Below are 20340 nucleotides of genomic sequence, written 5' to 3' on the forward strand. Positions count from 1 at the left end.
GCTGTGCTGGGTAGACTGGGGGCCGCAACCGCAATGTTGGGTAGACCGGGGCTGATTCGCGCTGTAGCCGTGGAGTTGGGTAGACTGGGGACCGTTCACTCCGCTCCTGCACTCCTGGCATCTTGCGTCCGCCGCGGCTGGTCTCGGCTCCTTCACGTTGTCCCAGTTGGAGGTGACTGGTCGCTGCTGTTGGTTGATGGCGTCCACTTCCAATTCTGCCCCGTCCACATCGCCGCAACCGCTCAACAGGTGGATGGACTCGCCTTCCCTCATGTCGGACTCCTCAGCCGCGTCCCAGGCTAGGAATTCCTCTTGGACATCCCTCAGGGTCAGTTTCTGTTTAGCAAAAATTTTCTGACACAGCTTCCTGTTCCTCAGCCCGCAGACGATCCGGTCCCGCAGCCGGATCTCTAAATTCTCAAAATTACAGAGGCGAGCTGCCTGCCTCAGGGTGGCCATGTATTGCTTGGCAGACTCACCTGGCCACTGGTCCCGCTTCTCGAAACGATATCGCCAGGCGATCTCGGACGTCTCGGGCTTGAAATGCTCAGTTAGTTTTGCCAACAACTCATTGTAACCAACGGAGTGGATGTCGTCGGGTGCGCAGAGACCGACCACCAGCTGGTGGGTTTCCGTGCCGCAGCTGCAGAGTAGCGCCACCGCTCTCTGCCGGTCATCCTTCACCCCGTTCGCCCATAGGTAGCACTTGAGCTGTCCCACAAATGCTTCCCACTCCTCTGGGCGGTTGCTATGGAAAAGGGGATACTGACCCAGTTGTGCCATTCCGCCGTCTCGGTCGTCCTGCATCTGGATCTGGGGCTGCCGGTTGGATTCCATCCGCAGCTAGCGTTGTCCGGTGCAGGATCCCACCTTCGTCGCCAGTGCAATGTCGCGTGGTTGAACGGAGAGACGGACACTTGAGCTGGGTATTGATTCTTTATTGAGGCAGAAAATGAAGCTGAAGCAAAGGGGTTACCTGGCGTCTCTTTATACCTGGCCAGGTGAATGGTGACCAATAGATTTAAACCTGGGCTTCCCGCCAGTGCAGGTGGCCAATGGATTTAAACCCTGGCTTCCTGCCAGAGCTGACCATGCCCTGGGGCTGTCAACGACTCGCTCTGTTTAGGCTTTCCCGCCAAAGCGATTATAGCCTGGAGCTGTCCAGCCCCCTGCTGTGCTGACATTTCCGTGTATGCTTTAAAGTAATACACTACACAGACAAATGGCTGTCCAGTCTCTTCTTAAAAATTTCCAGTCTTGGAGCATTCACAGCTTCTGGAGGCAGGCTGTTCCACTGGCTAATTGTTCTGTCAGGAAGTTTCTCCTTAGTTGTAGGTTGCTTCTCTCTTTGATTAGTTTCCATCCATTGCTTCTTGTCCTGCCTTCGGGCACTTTGGAGAATAGCTTGACTCCCTCTTCTTTGTGACAGCCCCTGAAAGATTGGAACACTGCTATTATGTGAACCCTAGTCATTCTCTTCATTAAATTAGACATACCCAATTCCAGCAACCGTTCCTTATATGTTTTAGCCTCCAGTCCTCTAATCATCTTCGTTGCTCTTCTCTGTACTCTTTCCAGAGTCTCAATATCTTTTTTAACATCGTGGTGACCAAAACTGGATGCAGTATTCCAAGTGTGGCCTTACCAAGGCATTGTAAAGTGGTATTTCATGTGATCTTGATTCTATCACTCTGTCAATGCAGCCTAGCACTGTGTGGGCTTTTTTGGCGGCTGCAGCACACTGCTGGCTCATATTTAAGTGATTGTCCACTAGGACTCCGAGATCCCTCTCACGGTTACTATTATTGAGCAAGGTACCCACTATACTATACCTGTACATTTGGTTTTTCTTGCCTAAATGTAGAACCTTACTTTTTCACCATTGAATTTCACTTTGTTAGATAGCGCCCAGTGTTCAAGTCTGTCCAGATCCTCCTGTATCTTAAGCCTATCTTCTGGAGTATTGGCTATTCCTCCCAGATTGGTGTTGTCTGCAAATTTGATGAGTTCCCCATCTATCCCCTCGTCCAAATCACTGATGAAGATGTTGAAGAGCACTGGGCCAGAACAGAGCCCTGGGGCACCCCACTACACACTTCCTTCCATGTAGATGCAGTTACATTGAGGACCAAATGATGAGTACGGCCGGTCAGCCAGCTATGAATCCATCTGGTGGTAATGCTGTCTAACCCACATTTTTCTATCTTATCAGGTAGTAGTTTGTGATCTACTTTATCAAATGCCTTACTGAAGTCCAAGTAACTTATATCCACAGCAATCCTCTGATCCACTAATTTTATTACTTGGTGAAAGCATGCAATAGGATTTGTCTGGCATGATTTGTTTTTGACAAACCCATGTTGGCTTTTAGTAATGATTTTGTTTGCCTCTAGGTGCTCACTGATTCGTTGTTTGATTATCTTTTCCAGAATCTTCTCAGGTATTGATGTCAGGCTGTTAGGTCTGTAATTTCCTGGATCCATTTTTTTCCCTTTTTGAGGATGGGAACTACATCAGCTCTTTTCCAATCCTCTGGTAGTTCTCCAGTGCTCCAGGATCTTTGAAAGATATAGTTCAGTGTTTATGAGATCACATCCGCCAGTTCCTTGAGAACCTTGGTGTGTAATCCATCTGGTCCTGGTGATTTGAACTTGTCTAGGCTGGAGAGGTGCTCACTTACCATTTTCTTGCCTATCTTAACTTGTGTTTCTATTCTGTTTTTTATGGCACTATTTTTGATAGGTTGGTCTGTTTTTTCTCTTTGTGTAAAGACAGATGCAAAAAATGAATTAAATAGTTCTGCTTTATCCCTGTTGCTTGTCACCTACTTGCCACTTTCACCCACTAGTCGACCAATCATTTCCTTTACTGTTTTTTTGTTTGTTTGTTTTTACATGTTGAAAGAAGCTTTTTTTATCTTTGACTTTGGTTGCAAGTCTTAGTTCATTTTGAGCCTTAGCTTTCCTCACTTCGTCTTTGCAGGCTCAGGCTATTTGCTGATATTCTGACTTAGTTATGTGCCACTCTTTCCACTTTCTATACTTGTCCTTTTTATCTTTCAATTTATCAGACAGTTCTTCATGCAGCCATGCTGGTTTCTTTTGAGAGCTGTTATTTTTCCTCTACAGCCAATGACATTAAATGGAATCGGGATTATAATTTATACATTTGGTACAATCTATAAAAAAAAATTTGGTTAGTACCTTTATGGTCATGATTCAGAATCTGACTCTGACCTTGAATCTAATGATTTTGTTTCAGCTGAGCCTGGGCTTCAGGAATATCAGCCTCAAGAATCAATAAGACATGATACAACTGAGACTGATCAACTCAGGCATCTCCTGCTCATCCAGGGCTATCAGATGATGAGGCACAACTCCCAAGCCCCAAGTCTAGATGCATACAGAAGCAAGCAGAACAGTACTTTTCAATGAGGATCCTCACTAGGCAAAAGGTAAGTAATTGCAGCTGTCTGCAGACAGGATTAGGTAGCTGCTTTACTTGCAGTCTTTGTTGGTAACCACCATTTGGAATCCTAGTTTGTGACTTTTGGACCAACTGCTTACCTGATTTGGTTTTCTGTAACTTCTGAAGTGTATTTGGAGTACATTATTGATTTTTGGACTTTAATTGGCCTTTTTCAGGCAAGCATTCTCTGCTAGGCACTTGAATTATATTCTTGTCCACTGTTATTTGCTTCTGTGTACTGTGTCTGTCTGCCTAACACAGAACAAGTACAACTGCATATCTATAGTGTCCTACTTAGAATAATCTCTCTGAGGTCAGTCTTTTATATGCCAGATACTTACAATAATGAGAGATGGATCTGTAGGGTTGACCCTAACTCTTTTCACTATATCTTGGGAGACTCCATGTATTAATTTTCAAATAGAAGTGTATGTCAATGAGTCCTCCCAGGCTTAAGTCATCTATGTACACATTCTATGTTAACTAACTTGGGTTCAAAGAAGTTATTATTAGCAAAAAAACAGCCCAATGAATACACATACTTCTAGGGTTAGATGGTTTTATAGCACAAATTCCCACTCTTTTTTTAGTTAGATATCAATGGATTAATATAGTAACTGATAGATTGATTAATACATTTTGATTACTTATGTGCATCTTGTTCCCTGATCACTTCAGGGCAACTTATAGAAATATTATTAAAACCACAGAAATATAGTATAATCAAACATAAAAACACAATAAAGTAATAAACTGATATACTTTAATACAATTGAAACAGCTAAAAGGCATAAAAAGTAGGTTTTAAGTCTCCCTTTTTAAGTGTAGTAAGGAAGAGTCTTGTTTCAATCCTAGTGGCAAACTATACAACATGGGTTCTATCACAAAGAAATAATAATTGAACATAAACGTTAAGTACATATGAAGTCCCCTTCATGGATTACTGCCTTGTCGTGGCGAAGGGGCTTGCGTAATTCAATGAAGCTATGAGCTATGCCGTGCAGGGCCACCCAAGACGGACAGGTCATAGCTGAGAGTTCTGACAAAACGTGATCCACTGGAGAAGGAAATGGCAACCCACTCCAGTATCTTTGCCATGAAAACCCTATGGACAGTACCAAAAGGCAAAACGATATGACGCTGGAAGATGAGCCCCTCAGGTCGGAAGGTGTCCAATATGCTACTGGGGAAGAGCAGAGGGCTAGTACTAGTAGCGCCAGAAAGAATGAAGCGACTGGGCCAAAGCCGAAAGGACGCTCAGCTGTGGATATGTCTGGTGGTGAAAGGAAAGTCCGATGCTGTAAAGATTTTTTCTCCATAGGAACCTGGAATGTAAGATCCATGAATCAAGGAAAGCTGGACGTGGTCAAACAAGAGATGACAAGACTGAACATCGACATCTTAGGTACCAGCGAACTAAAATGGACAGGAATGGGTGAATTTAATTCAGATGACCATCAGGTATACTACTGCGGGCAAGAATCCCTCAGAAGAAATGGAGTAGCCTTCATAGTCAATAAAAGAGTAGGAAAATCAATACTGGGATACAATCCTCAAAATGACAGAATGATCTCAGTTCGAATCCAAGGCAAACCATTCAATATCACAGTAGTCCAAGTCTATGCCCCAACCACCAGTGCTGAAGAGGATGAAATTGACCGGTTCTATGAAGCCCTACAGCACCTTATAGAAGTAACACCAAAAAATGATGTCCTTATCATCATGGGGGATTGGAATGCTAAAGTAGGAAGCCAAAAGATAACTGGAATAACAGGCAAGTTTGGCCTTGGAGTACAAAATGAAGCAGGGCACAGGCTGATAGAATTTTGTCAAGAGAATACGATGGTCATAGCAAACACTCTTTTCCAACAACCCAAGAGACGGCTCTACACATGGACATCACCAGACGGTCAACACAGAAATCAGATTGACTATATGCTCTGCAGCCAAAGATGGAGAAGCTCTATACAGTCGGTAAAAACAAGACCAGGAGCTGACTGTGGCTCAGACCATGAGCTTCTCCTTGCAAAGTTTAGGCTTAAACTGAAGAAAGTAGGGAAAAGCACTAGGCCACTCAGGTATGAATTAAATCATATCCCTGTTGAATATACAGTAGAGGTGACAAATAGATTTAAGGAATTAGATCTGATAGACAGAGTGCCTGAAGAACTATGGACAGAGGTTCGCGACATTGTACAACACGTAGCAACCAAAACCATCCCAAAGAAAAAGAAATGCAAGAAAGCAAAATGGCTGTCTGAGGAAGCTTTGCAAATAGCTGAGGAAAGGAGGGAAGCGAAAGGCAAGGGAGAAAAACATAGATATGCCCAATTGAATGCAGAATTCCAGAGAATAGCTAGAAGAGATAAGAATGCCTTCTTAAATGAACAATGCAAAGAAATAGAAGAAAACAATAGAATAGGGAGGACCAGAGATCTTTTCAAGAAAATTGGAGAGATGAAGGGAACGTTTCATGCAAAAATGGGCATGATAAAGGACCAAAATGGCAGGGACCTAACAGAGGCAGAAGAGATTAAGAAGAGGTGGCAAAATTACACAGAAGAACTATACAAGAATGAGCTTAACGTCCCAGATAATCACAATGAGGTGGTCACTGACCTCGAGCCAGACATCCTAGAATGTGAGGTGAAGTGGGCCTTAGAAAAGCTGAGCAACAACAAAGCTAGTGGAGGTGACAGTATTCCAGCTGAGCTATTCAAAATCTTAAAAGACAGTGCAGTAAAAGTGCTACACTCAATTTGCCAGCAAATTTGGAAAACTCAACAGTGGCCACAGGATTGGAAAAGATCAGTTTACATTCCAATTCCAAAGAAAGGCAGTGCCAAAGAATGTTCAAACTATCGCACCATTGCACTCATTTCTCATGCTAGTAAAGTCATGCTTAAAATCCTACAAGCTAGACTTCAGCAGTATGTGGATCGAGAACTACCAGAAGTACAGGCAGGATTTCGAAGAGGCAGAGGAACTAGAGATCAAATTGCCAACATACGCTGGATCATGGAGAAAGCTAGGGAGTTCCAGAAAAACATCTACTTCTGCTTCATTGACTATGCTAAAGCCTTTGATTGTGTGGATCATAACAAACTGTGGCAAGTTCTTAAAGAGATGGGAGTACCAGACCATCTTATTTGTCTCTTGAGAAACCTATATGCGGGTCAAGAAGCAACAGTGAGAACTGGACACGGAACCACTGATTGGTTCAAAATTGGGAAAGGAGTCCGGCAAGGCTGTATACTGTCGCCCTGCCTATTTAACTTATATGCAGAGCACATCATGAGAAAGGCAGGGCTAGATGAATCAAAAGTTGGAATTAAGATTGCCGGAAGAAATATCAACAACCTAAGATACGCAGATGATACCACTCTAATGGCAGAAAGTGAAGAAGAACTAAAGAGCCTCTTGTTGCGGGTGAAGAAGGAGAGTGCAAAACTTGGGTTGAAACTTAACATTAAGAAAACCAAGATCATGGCATCTGGCCCTCTCAATTCCTGGCAAATAGATGGGGAAGAAATGGAGGTAGTGACAGATTTTGTTTTCCTGGGCTCCAAGATCACTGCAGATGGGGACTGTAGCCAAGAAATTAAAAGACGCTTGCTCCTGGGGAGGAAAGCCATGGCAAATCTAGACAGCACACTAAAAAGCAGAGACATCACCCTGTCAACAAAAGTGCGTATAGTCAAGGCTATGGTCTTCCCAGTTGCAATGTATGGCAGTGAAAGTTGGACCATAAGAAAGGCTGAGCGCCAAAGAATTGAGGCCTTTGAACTATGGTGCTGGAGAAGACTCCTGCGAGTCCCTTGGACCGCAAGGCGATCAAACCGGTCAGTCCTAGAGGAGATCAATCCTGACTGCTCTTTAGAAGGCCAGATCCTGAAGCTAAAACTCAAATACTTTGGCCACCTAATGAGAAGGAAGGACTCACTGGAGAAGAGCCTAATGCTGGGAAAGATCGAGGGCAATAGAAGAAGGGGACGACAGAGAATGAGGTGGCTGGATGGAGTCACTGAAGCAGTAGGCGTGAGCTTAAATGGACTCCAGAAGATGGTAGAAGACAGGAAGGCCTGGAGGAATGTTGTCCATAGGGTCGCGATGGGTCGGACACGACTTCGCAGCTAACAACAACAACAACAACAACAACATATGAAGTAGATTAGCAAGGGTTCCCAACAATGCTATAAACAAGGGGTAGAATAAGAAGAATTGTAAGTAGCTATGTAAGATCTATACAGCAATGTAGATATTTTGAGGTACCATTGGAAGGTAATGAGCATCTTCATTTTAACTATTAAAACTGCAGCTGTTTTAACATGTGGGAGATGAAAATATAGCCCCCTTCTTATATAACAAGATGAGGCTGGAGCCCCACAATAGTGATTTAAAACAAAGCTTTGACTTGAACTTTATACTATTTCACAATACGAATGTACTATTTGTAATCTGTGCAATATGAAATTGCAAAGTAGATAGGTCTATGTATATTTGGAACATGAGTATTATAACTGTGGGAGAAATAGGGAACTGAAAGTAGCTGATGGATGTGGGCTGCAATGGCTGCAATGTATATGTGGAAAGTTATGTTCAGCAGAAAGTATATGTGGAAAGTAGGTCAGTAGGGGGGTCAGTAAGAGGTCAGCAAAAGTTAGCAGACCATCTGACTACAGTCTTAGAACAAGAAAGGGTATAAAAGGTTGGGACTGGATCAGATTGATTTGCCATTGGCCTATAGCTGTCCTATTGGAATTTGTTGTAACCATTTGGTCCTCATTGCAATGGGTTATTAATCTACATGATGATGTGTTATTATGCTTGTTATGTTCCAAATTATTAGAAAAATAAACCTCTGAATCTTAAAGTAAGAACTATTGGTTTGTGTTCTTGTCTCTTGTCTTTTCCACTGGGTTTTTTCATGACAGTTATTTGGGACTATTTGGGAGGTACAATTTATTATTTGGTATGAACTACAGTTTTTGGAGCATCTTCAAAGCTGATTCTAAAAAAATTGGAATGAAGATTTTGATAATGAACAAATATCAGCTAGCTAGAAAATTAAAAAAGAAATGAAAGGTTCTCAGCCATAGTGATATTCATACATTTTCCAGTATTTCAACTTAACTATATATGCATGGATGAAAATGAATTTTATTATGTAATTTGTGATTGACACAATGAGGTTTCATTGGCTGGAATTCACTCATAGACAGTTATCTGCAAAAGTTATTCCATCCTTATATGTCTGTTTATATTTTGCTTAAGCCTCCCACTTTTCCTGAGGCCCAGAAAAAGTGCCTATACTATGACCCCCCTTAAACCAACTTTGCCTAAAACAAACACAAGATTAACTATGCAGAGTATGTTGAATATGCAATCAAAAGATCACAAGGGACATTTGGATGCTGTTCATTTCACAGAATCATAAACATTATCTTTAATATGTAAGCAGTCACTATATTAGAAGTTTAGTAGCACATTCATTAAGGGAAATATGCCTATGAAATTTTGTAACAGAAATTAACTAGATATGGCAGACAATTTTCTGTTAAACTTAGGAGTCTAAAATATTGCCTTGTTCATAGCAAAGTTTACTTAAATTATTGCTTTGTTAATACTGAGGAAATTTTACCACAAACACCTCTGCCTGCTGTTGTCTTTATTTTATATTTTTTATATATTCTATAGAAGCTAGACTTTTCCATGTTTTCACAGATTTCCTCCTTGTAAATCTTGTAGTAAATAGACACCATCAATGTCAGTAGAGTAGCTAAATGAAAACAAGGAATCCTAAAAATGATGTGGTATAATAGCTAATGCAAATGGGAATAATTGATATTTGAGGTCAGCAAGTAATCAAGGGCATATATCCTGGTTGATAATTTGTAATGAACAAAGATTGAAATAGCACAAATGGTGACTTTTAAAAATAGCATTTTCATTTGTTAAATTATTTATATAACTTGAGAATCAATAAGCCATCCTTCAATAATAACATTTTCAGGCCATCTTACAGGACATATAGTGGAAAATACAAAAACAATACAACTAAAAACAAGTAACCACAGTGAAAAACTATCAAGGTAACAAAGGTATCATGTCTCAAAGTGGCCAAGGTTTGAGACATGTGAAGTTCAACTCCCAGAACTCTCCAGGATAGCTAAGCTGGGACTTGAAGTTCACAAGACTCAAAGTGGCAAAGGATTCATCCTTGACAATAGGTTAACCAGGCAAATAAGAAACATATTGTATAAGCATGACAATAACTGAGGGCAGAGGGACTCTTCTGGAGCATTTAATATCATTTTTCTGTTTTAACCATCCAAAGTAACTAGGTGTGAATATATCTCAAAACTCATTTATATATTACTGTTCATTTATATGCAAATTTAAAAACGCTTATTTCAAATTCAGATCCTTTTGAGACACTTCAGTTTGATATCTCTCCATTTTGAAATTGATCACTCCTTAATTTATATTATATTCTCTTTTTGTCTGTGAGAAGATAATATGTTTGCGGCATAGCTATAACTAGAGCTAGATAAATAACTAAAGTTCCTATACTTGGGTAAATAATATAAGAAATGCTGGATAGAATCATAACTTCTCCAATCACAAAATACTTCAAAAACTGGATTAACTGGAGCATTTGGAAATGTCAAAATTCAACAATACCTTGCATCACCCTTCTGAACCTTAACTATGTCATTTGCACTCAGCAGTTATATTTATAGCTCTATATACTTATTAGATTTGTATCCCACCTTTCCTTGAGGAACTCAAAGTGACTGTTACAATGCCACCTGGCATTCATAACTGTAACAGTTTGTTTCCCAGACATAGTCCTTTGTCTTAAGCAGAGACTTTCTAAGTTAGGCATAACTAAGGATCAGTTGGGCAGGAAGATTACTTAAACTGTTTCTGTTAAAAAGAGCAATTTCAGAAGCTGAGTGGTACTGATAGGAAAAAAGAAGCAACATCTTTTTGAACCTCTGATAAAAAGAAAATCAATAAGAAGCTGGAAAACAATCAAGAAGCAAGTAGTAGACTCTGGCTTTAGACATCAAGTCTTCCCAGGAAATAAGTAACAAATCTAGCTAGAAATTATGCATTAAGTTTAGTTTTTCTTACAATGCATGCTTAAGTCTATTATTTTGTCTCTTGTATTGATTTTTTCTGTACAAAGTCACTGTGTGTTTGGAATTTCTTTACAGTTCAGATTCCTTTTATTAGAAATATTTTGTGGTATTTCTGAACTTTATAATTGTTTATTCCCCCCTCCAATAAGATGCTCCTTTGTTTCTCCTCCCACCCCCAAATACAGGATCTTTTAAGATGCTACTTATAATTTGATTGGCTCTATATTTTTATCTTCACCCCTGTCACTTAAATCTGAAAGGTCAATTTTGTAAATGAAAGTGGGGGATGAGAAGAAGGGCTGATATTCCTAGCCACAAGTCAAGTGCTTGAGTTGATTTCATTTTTCTCTTTTCCTCTTTTCTCTTTTCCTTTTAATTTACAGAAAAGCAAGAGTTGTTTTTGGAGGATAGTGAAATGCTTCCTGGAAGATAAGTAGTAGATGTAGGATCTAACAAGCCACTACCACATGGCAGGACGCAGGGTTGAGTTTCCCAGGTTCTGGGAAAGGATGTTGAAATTTCCAACTGCTCATTCTATGGGTTCAGCTATACCACTTCCAATGGCATACACAGAGCTGTCTTCTCTTTTTCTCTACAACAGCATCAACCTGGAGAGAAAAGTTCAACAGACAGAGAATTATTGTCCCAAAGCCCATCCAATAAGTTTCATTGCTAAGGCTAGACAAAGGTAGGTCTCTAGTGCTTGTTCAACATTGTAACTTTTCTCATTTATTCCAGATTTCTATTATATCTATATATTCCTTAAAACCAAGCACTCTTCTTATGTTGGAGGTTTATAATATCCACAAACATACAGTATATCTGAATCATTTTTGAAATAGCTATGATTTCTGTGCTTTCTCTGAGGGTCATTTGAACTTTTTGATAATCTATCATATCCCCAAGTAATGCAACAGCACTTATAATATGAAAATGAGATCAAAGTCTAATTTTCTTAATACTCACCTGTGGGATTACATGTTAAAATAAATGGAACAGCTGCAGCCTTAAACGGCAGTGATAACTGAAAGATACACTTTAATAAAAATGTTATGCAAAATTCTGTATTGATTATTAAGCTTGAGCAAAAGTAACTGAATTAACTCCAAAAGTCAGGAAGATTATTTTACAATCTTTTTGCTTAATTGGCTTCCAGTAAAGTGTACTATGTTGAATTTAAAGGCACTACTATGTCAAGATGATTGATTCGACTTGAATATACTTCAGGCAACCGTAAAGTATCTCAGAACAACACAAAGCCTAATAGAAAACAATCATAATGCAACTAAATGTTTACACATCCATATAATTCTAAACAAAAGATGTAAAAATCCAGTTTTTCCAATAGTAGTATAAGAAAATTTTCTAAATGGGAGCAATAAGCATTGAGCAATAAAGCATTTTTGGATTAGAAGTACTACTACATATCTGATGACTGCTAAAACTGAAGACATTAATTGATGCCATTTGGAAGCTAGTTCTGGAAAATGAATGCTACAAGGGCAAGGCCTGTTTCTTGATTCTCTGGGTTTCTCCGACAATTTTAATATGTGGCTCATATGTTTCCCTAAAAAACTGAAGCCTATGGGAGGGTTAAATCACTTCATTTAATGGTGAGAAATCACATTTTTCAAAATTCTTTCATGATATAAAAATTAAGCAGAAATCCATACAGGTAGAAGAGCAGATCTTTGGGGTTGAGTTTATTCAGTATAATATCATCACTTTTACCTGATGATCAGAAGAAAAGAAGAGTCAGTGAAAGCTATGGGAAATTCCTTCAGTAGACATGGCTTGTAAGCCGCCCTGAGTCTTTGGAGAAGGGTGGGATATAAATGGAATTAAAATAAAATAAATAAAATAAATCAGTAGAGGAAGAATAAACAATCAATTTATTTATATAAACTATTTGAATTATATTGAATAGTATTCAAGAAGCTGTTTTATATCAATTTATATCAAATCTGGTATGATTTATTAGTTCATTAACTGTTGTTTTATTGGTAATGGTTCTCCAGAATATAATGTGAGAATTTCTTTGGTACTGCCTTAGGCATAAAGCCAATTGGGTGATCTTGGACAAGTCACTTTCTCTTAGTTCTTGGAAGGAAACAATGGCAACAACTTCAGGGACTTGGCTGTCTCTGAGAATCAGACATGACAGAATCGAAGACCACATACACACACTCCACTGGCAGCCAAGGACAACATTAATCATAAATAAAATCCATCTCACTGACCTCATTAATTTCTTCACACACTCAGGAAAACAACCATGAAATGAAGGTTTTATGTCAGATGTCCAGCTAGCGAATCCAAGAATGAAACCCCTGGGACATTGCTCTTCCCAAAAGTAATACTTTTATTGAATATACTACATTGGCACAAAAGAAGTAAAATCAGCTCTGAATTTTCTACTCAAAGATCCATATAATTAAACAAGAGTTCCTTCTTTGGCTGGTCCCCTTAGTCCATTGTTTTGTCCAATCACCTACGGTCCATTTGCTATGGGAACTGTCTGGATCATTCAAACACCTTCAAGCAGCATGTCCTTGAAGGGGAAAACAATGCCTCATAATCTGAAGACTTGGCATTCCATTCCCACCCTAGGCAATTCAACCACCCCTCTCCCTGTTGTTGTCAGGTTGTGAGCAGAGAAGAAACTAGCTGAAAAGCAAATCACTCTTGACAGTTTATAAAATGTTTGCAAAATTGGGCCACTTGAGGAAAATGGTGTTCCAGAGGACAGGCACTTCAACATAAAAGAATTATAGTTCACCTAGCATAGATATATGATAGAGTGATTATGAGGCTGAACTATGAATAAGCAAGTCTTAGCTTTAAAGTACACCACACTTGACAAATTACTGTCTTTCAGCATTCTGCCTTTGCAATATAGTGACCTATATTGCAAGATTTTCAGATTCACATATGTAGCATTTTGAAAACTTTGAATGTACTTATGTTTATTACTTCTAATTGTGATTCCATCTAAATCTTTAGTATAACTAAGCACTGTTGCTGTTTTTAGAATTTCTGATACTGCCCACTAAGCTTTCTAAAAATTCTGTATCCATATTTAAAGCTTGACAAAATTGTGTTAAAGCTGACAAAGACCTCCATATCAAGACAGTAAAGGAAGTGGATAGGGAAGATGCAATTCTTAATTCAATGGTCCAATGCTCAGGACTGATAAGAAAAGAGGTACACATGTAAATCACTTCAACCTTAACAATCCTCAGAGAGAATGATAAATAAAAAGGAGCCAATCATAAATAAAGCCCCAATGTGTTATGTATCACTAACACTACTGAAACTTCTCTATAACTTTCCCTTCTTTATATACATATAAAGATTTTATTGCTAAAAGATCAAGCTTTCGTTGGCTAACTGCCAACATCGTCAGGATGGGAACGCTGGGGTGGGGAGATCGCGTTTATACTGTTGGTGTCTGCACTCTGCTCATGGAGCACGTCACCGATCTGTTTGTTGAGGTCGGCCGTATTTCTTTGAGTTGTCGCGCATCCATTTTTGGGGGATGTAGTTGTCTCTGGGTATCTGTTGTCAAAAGTGAATTGATGATAGTTCCATGTGTTGTAGCCATAGCTCTAGTCATTGCCCGTGTTCTCATACCAAAGGTGCTAAATGGTTGTTGCTCTTCTTCCCTGTGTTCTACATTGTAGGGTGGTTGTGTAACCCTAATTTAATACTCTTCCCATGGTGTACTCCACCCAATGGCTTGGTCATTACATCTGCCAGATGGTCATTGGAAGAACAATGAAGCAAGCGAATTAATTTACTTTTGATGGCTTCTCTGATATTACAATACTTAATGTCCACATGCTTGCTTCTACTTTTCACTCTGTCACCTGTTGCCATTTTAATGCAAGCAGCATTATCTTCAAATACTGTTACGGCTTCTTTAACTTTTATGTTTAAATCCTTTAACAGCTGTACATACCAGGTTACCTCTGAACAAAGTTCAGACAGAAATTAATTTTAAGTGCTCCTATTAATCAGCAATGCTTTCACTGACAATCTAATGCTCATCTGGAAATGTTTCTGAGAATAAGGTGATCTGAGGACTAATTCAATTGAAGAAATTAGTTTATACCAAGTTAATGATAAATAACTTCTGTGGGACATTGTCCTGGATAATATTGGATAGTATAGCAGGTAGTATAGCAGGTAAAGCACTACTTTTTGATGCAGGAGGCTATGCTTTAAATCCCAGCTAGTATCTACCTTACCAAAAGGGCCCCCCTTAACACACAATCTGCCTATTCAAGCATGAAATTGAAATGAACTAGGAGAGCATGCCATCTCATAAATTGCCCAGACTAACAAGGTCCATGTTGAGTATTGGGGAACCAGGACAATCTGACTATAACTGAGCTATGGAAGAAACCATACATAAACAAAACAAGAGAATCTGGTACTAATGAAATGCCCCTATACCATTAGATCTAATGAGATAATATATAGGACATATTTGAGGGAACTATGGATAAAGGGAAGAGTTACCTTCATACATGCTGAGAAACAGCTGGTTAGTTAATTAAACAGCTGGTAGAACTGTAGAAAGATATGAGATTAAGGATAAGATTCAGCTACAAGGGCCTGACTTCATCTGAAGATTAGAAACTGCTAAACAAGGGGTCACAATATTGGCTACCAGGCTAAGGAGATACAGTAGAACAGTGGTACTCACTGGTCTGGGGCTTCAGGGGGAGCACAGTGTCATTGTAGGGGGTCTGCAAAAGTTTGAAGAAATGTTATGATTTAACTTTTGAGTTACGTCTTGGTGGTCTGTTTCCATGGTCCATGGCCACAAAAGGTATTTAAACGGGGTCCATGATGAAGAAAAGTTTGAGAATCAAACTGAAGCTGAAGCCAAGAAGTTAAATGTCCTGAAGAACTAACTGAGGTTCTGTTTCACTGCACAGCCACTGTAGCAGCACAGCCACTGATAGCAGAAATTGAATGGTACTGAAATAAATTTCAGAGAAAGAGAAGATACATAACACCAGTGCAAAGTGACTGCAGCATAAAAGAACAGTCACAACAATCTCCCACAATAGGAACCACTCACCAACACAGTAACAGTTATCCAGCAGCAGGTCAAGAACATGAAGAGCTAAATAGCACCTGCTCCAGATGTGACCCACACTACTGATCAAAGAAACTCACAGCCATGCATGAATGCCTAGCAACACAGTTGAACCAGCTGCTAATAGCCAACTCTTACCCTGTTGACAGGCTAACACAAGGAAGGGCAATGCTGATTATGAAAGACACCTACTAGTGAACAGCATTGTCCAATTACCAGCAAATAATGTACCTCCCCATAACATAGAAAGTTTTATTAAGCATCACAATCCTCAAACTACAGAACCATATGGATACAGGAAAATATGAATACAGATCACAAGGGCATTGAGAACAACAAAACAGGCTTATCAATCCCCAAGTCTCAAGGTCTAAGCAGTTCAATCAGAGCACAGCCTGAATTAACTACAAGAAAAATCTATGACTCAATGCCATACATATAGTTTTGTGAATGCCTGAGGCTGTACAAAGTCAGTAGGACACTAGGACTCAGAAACATATTCAAGAACTCAGTGGGAATGGAGAACAATACTGGAAATCAACTCAAGACAGCTCATACCAGTACTAATTAAATGCAGCTTATATCAAAGTACCATATGCATTGTATCTGCTTCTGCTCTGAATAGGCTTGAATCCCCCCTTAACCAGATAATCACAAGGACTTGATATGTATAGCAGCTCAAAAGTAGAATTATCATGAGCCACCTCTTCTACAAGGATAAACCTCAAGCTATATGCTAAGAGTAAATGGGGCATTGACTTGATGATCCTTTGTCATGCATCTTCAGTGAGAACATTGAGATGTCATTTGAACTATGAAAATGTGGCCAGAGGGTAGTCAAGAGAGGGAACGTAATTAAGACTGAATGGGATGGAATTACCAGCACACATACCAATCAGCTAAAAGTGCTTTGTTATCCCACAGCCATATGGGAAAAGGAGGCAAGGAAGACAGCTATATCCAAGTATCTCCAAAGCATAAGAGCCAGCTCAATGGGAAGAAGAAGATTCATATCATAAATATGTATGACTTGCCTGTCAATTATCTTGCTGGTGTAGTAAGCTAGCCAAAGAATGAGATGAAGCTTGCTAAGCACTGGAGGCACTCAAATATTGTCATGTCCTAAAAGTGGTACAATCTGTGAAAAGGTTGAAAAGCACTGCCTTAGAAGAGGGGGGGCATGCCCCCAGCCAGGTGGGGGGAACTTTGCCAAAACCCAGGGGCTTGCTTTAGCTGTGGGAAGAAAATACCTCACACCAAGACCAGTGGCCAGCATCTGCTCTCCTCCCATTGAACTAGCCAAAGAAGAATTCCTGCAAAGCCAAAGGAGCCACAGACCCACAGATTGCACAACTGAAATCATGCCAGGGACAAGTTACCTAAACCAAAAATGTACATGATGCCCCAGGGAGACAGAAGAGTTCCAGGAACCTGGCTAGGGGGTTCATTCAGCCGGTGAAGTTGAGGATGGTTGCCTGTGTGCTCTTCAAGGAAAAGGATGGGTCCCTTAGGCTGTACGTGGACTATAGAGGCCTGAACTGTATTTGCATTGAAATATGTATATTGTTCTGTACCAGCCTGCTACCGGCCCTGCAGAAAAGGCAGGGACAACCCCTTTTACAAGAAGGCAAGAGGCTGGAATTACGCCTGCCAAATTTATCACCACAAAAACAAACGGAACAAGACAAACCAAGAAACAGGAGCTTTAAGAAACAGGAACTATCCAAGCGGTTGCCTTCAGCAAACCAGCCCTCCCACACATTCCCCTTATATAGAGTTCAGGGCGTGGCTTCTCTCTGCCTCCTTCCGAGGAGCCCCATTGCCTTCCTCTGTTTACTCCTAATTGACTGCCTCCTGCGTCGGGCGTCCTTGAACAGGGCCAGCTGTGGGTCATCTTCATCCACGCTGTCAGGCTCACACAGCTGGGTCTCCGTGGTGACCAAGTGGGAGGGGCCTGGCTGAGGGCTCTCATCAGCAAGATCTTCAACCCCCTCAGCAAGGTCTTCAACACCCCCCTCCTCCTCTGAGTCGTCCGACCCAACTGCCGAACCCACAGGCTGACCCTGAATCACAACATATATCCTCCCTGTTATGAGAGACATGTAAAACTATCTGGCCAAGGTGAGGATTTTCACTAAGTTGGACTTGAGAGAGACAAATTACTGAGTGAGAATAAAGGACAAAGATTGCCCTCTGGGTTGCTACCAGTTTTGGTTTGCAGGGAGTGCCTATCATTTTAATGTATCTAATAAATGAAGTCCTGCATGAGCACCTGTATAAAGAAGTCTTGGTATACCTGGATAGTATATTGATATATATCAAGATCCCGGAAGAGCAAGAGAAACTGGTCAGAGAAGTGCTCAAAAAATTATGAAAAGACCAGCTCTACGTTTAAGTATGACTTCCACAAAACTAGCCTAGACTAGTTAGCGTATTGAATCTCAAAAGAGGGAGTGAAGATGGACCCTGGAAAAGTGAAGGCAATATTAAAGTGGGAGCCCCCTCAAACCAGGAGAGAATTGCAGAGTTTCCTAGAGTTTTGCAAATTTCTACTGCCATTCATCCCCATGTATGCCCAGATAGTCCTGCTGATTGTTGAAAATGGGAGGGAGAATGAAGCCCAAGCCTGGCAGCCTTTGAAATGGTCCCTCGAGTGCCAAGCTGCCTTTGAGAAGCTAAAGCACCTTTTTGCAGAGGAGCTGGTCTTAAAACACCTCAACCCAGATGAGTCATTCATGATTCAGGCAGATACTAGTGAAGTGGCTGTGGGTGCAATTCTATTCCAAAAAAATGCTAAGGGAAAACTGCAGCCATGTGCCTATGCATCCCACAAGCTTTGTGAGACCAAGAAGCACTGGGCTATTTGGGAGAAGGAAGCTTCAGCAGTCTGAAGGGCTCTCTTAACCTGGAGGCAATTCCTAGAAGCCAGTAAAACCCCATCTGAAGTATGGACAGACCACAAGAAATTGGAAGCACTGAAGACCCCTTGGAAGCTATCCCCTAAGCATGATAGCTGGGTGCAATACTTCAACCACTTCAACTTTATCCTCTCCTATCTATTGGGAGGGAAGAATTTTTTGACAGATGTTGTGTCCCAGATGCCACAATACAACAATGCCCAGGAGGAAGTTGTCAATTCAATCATCCCATCCAGCAGTTTGTGGCACCAGTCCTCACAAGGCAGCTCAATCAACTGAAAAACTAGTGCAGCCATTGAGGGATGTCTTGGTGGGAGATGAATGATTTCAGTGGCACAGAACTGACCTGTCCTCAAAGAATGGGCTGGGATGGAAGGGGAATAAAGTGTATGTCCCAGCTAGTCAGAGGATTTTAGTCCCACAGCAAGAGCCATGAGACAAGGGCAGCAGGACATTTTGGATTTGTAAAGACTCTTCCCCTAGTGAAAAGGCAATTTTGGTGGCCAAAAATGAAGAAGTACATGGCTAGCTGCCCCATGTGCACCTTGATGAAGTGGCTACCTGGGAAGCCCCCAGGGCTGCTACAGGCAGTGGCTAATCCCATAGCCCTTGCAAAGGGGCCTCTATGGATTTCATTGTTGAACTGTAATCTGGAATATCAGTGACCTGTTTTTCAAGCAGGCACATTTTGTGGCATGTCCAAGGATTCCCTCAGCACAAGTCCTGGCTAGGCTATTCATGCAGCACATGTACAGACTGTATGGAGTCCTGACATGCATTATTTCAGACCAAGGATTACAGTTCATGTCAAAGTTTTGGTAGTAGTTCCTAAGTCTGATAGACTCCTCCCAGGAACTTAGTTCCACCCACCATCCTCACACTAATAGAGCCTGTGAATGTAAAAATTCAGTCCTAGAGCAATACGTGCAATGTTATATGAACTACCAACAGACTAATTCCGCCAAGCTTCTGTCTTTTGTAGAGGTGGCATATAATAACTCTATGCATAGTAGCACAGGGTTTATCCCTTTCTGGATGGCTACTGGAAAGAGTTTGTATCTATGCCAGAGCTCCCTCAAGAAAGGCCATCATCAGCATCATTGGCTGAGTGGATGAATACCTCACAGTACGTAAGACATTAGAGGAGGAGAGAGAGGCACAAAAGAGGCAAGCAGACAAGAAGAGGGCACCTCAGAGAAATATAAAGTAGGAGAGATGGTGTACTTATCTACAAAGTTTCTTAATCTTGCAAAAAACTGGGACTAAGTACTATCAGGGCTTCCTCTACTCAAGTCTTAAGAAAGAAAAACCCTTCATCCACAGATTTAGAGAAAAGGTACTTTAATTAGGAAATAAGTGACTGCAGCATAATTCAGGCAAGATCTGAGACAAAACTGCGTGAAGCATTCAAATTGAAAGAATTAGGGAATGATTAGAATGATTAGATCAATCAAAAATGGAATCTCTGCAATTAAAAGATGAAATAATTAATAATGAGCTTTATTAGGCCAATATTGTTTGGTTAGGGAATGTGCAGACTACCTAATCTTGATCACTTTGATTTGAAGGTAGAAATGATATTGATAATGAAGATAGAAATGACAATATTATTCCTCCTTGATGCATCATGGTGAGTTACATTAATAAAAACAATGTTTTGTTTTAAAATCCCATTTGGAAAAGCTTCTGTGCTTCT

This window comes from Vipera berus, assembly GCF_964194415.1.
Source record: "Vipera berus genome assembly, chromosome: Z".
NCBI classification, from domain to species: Eukaryota; Metazoa; Chordata; class Lepidosauria; order Squamata; family Viperidae; genus Vipera; species Vipera berus.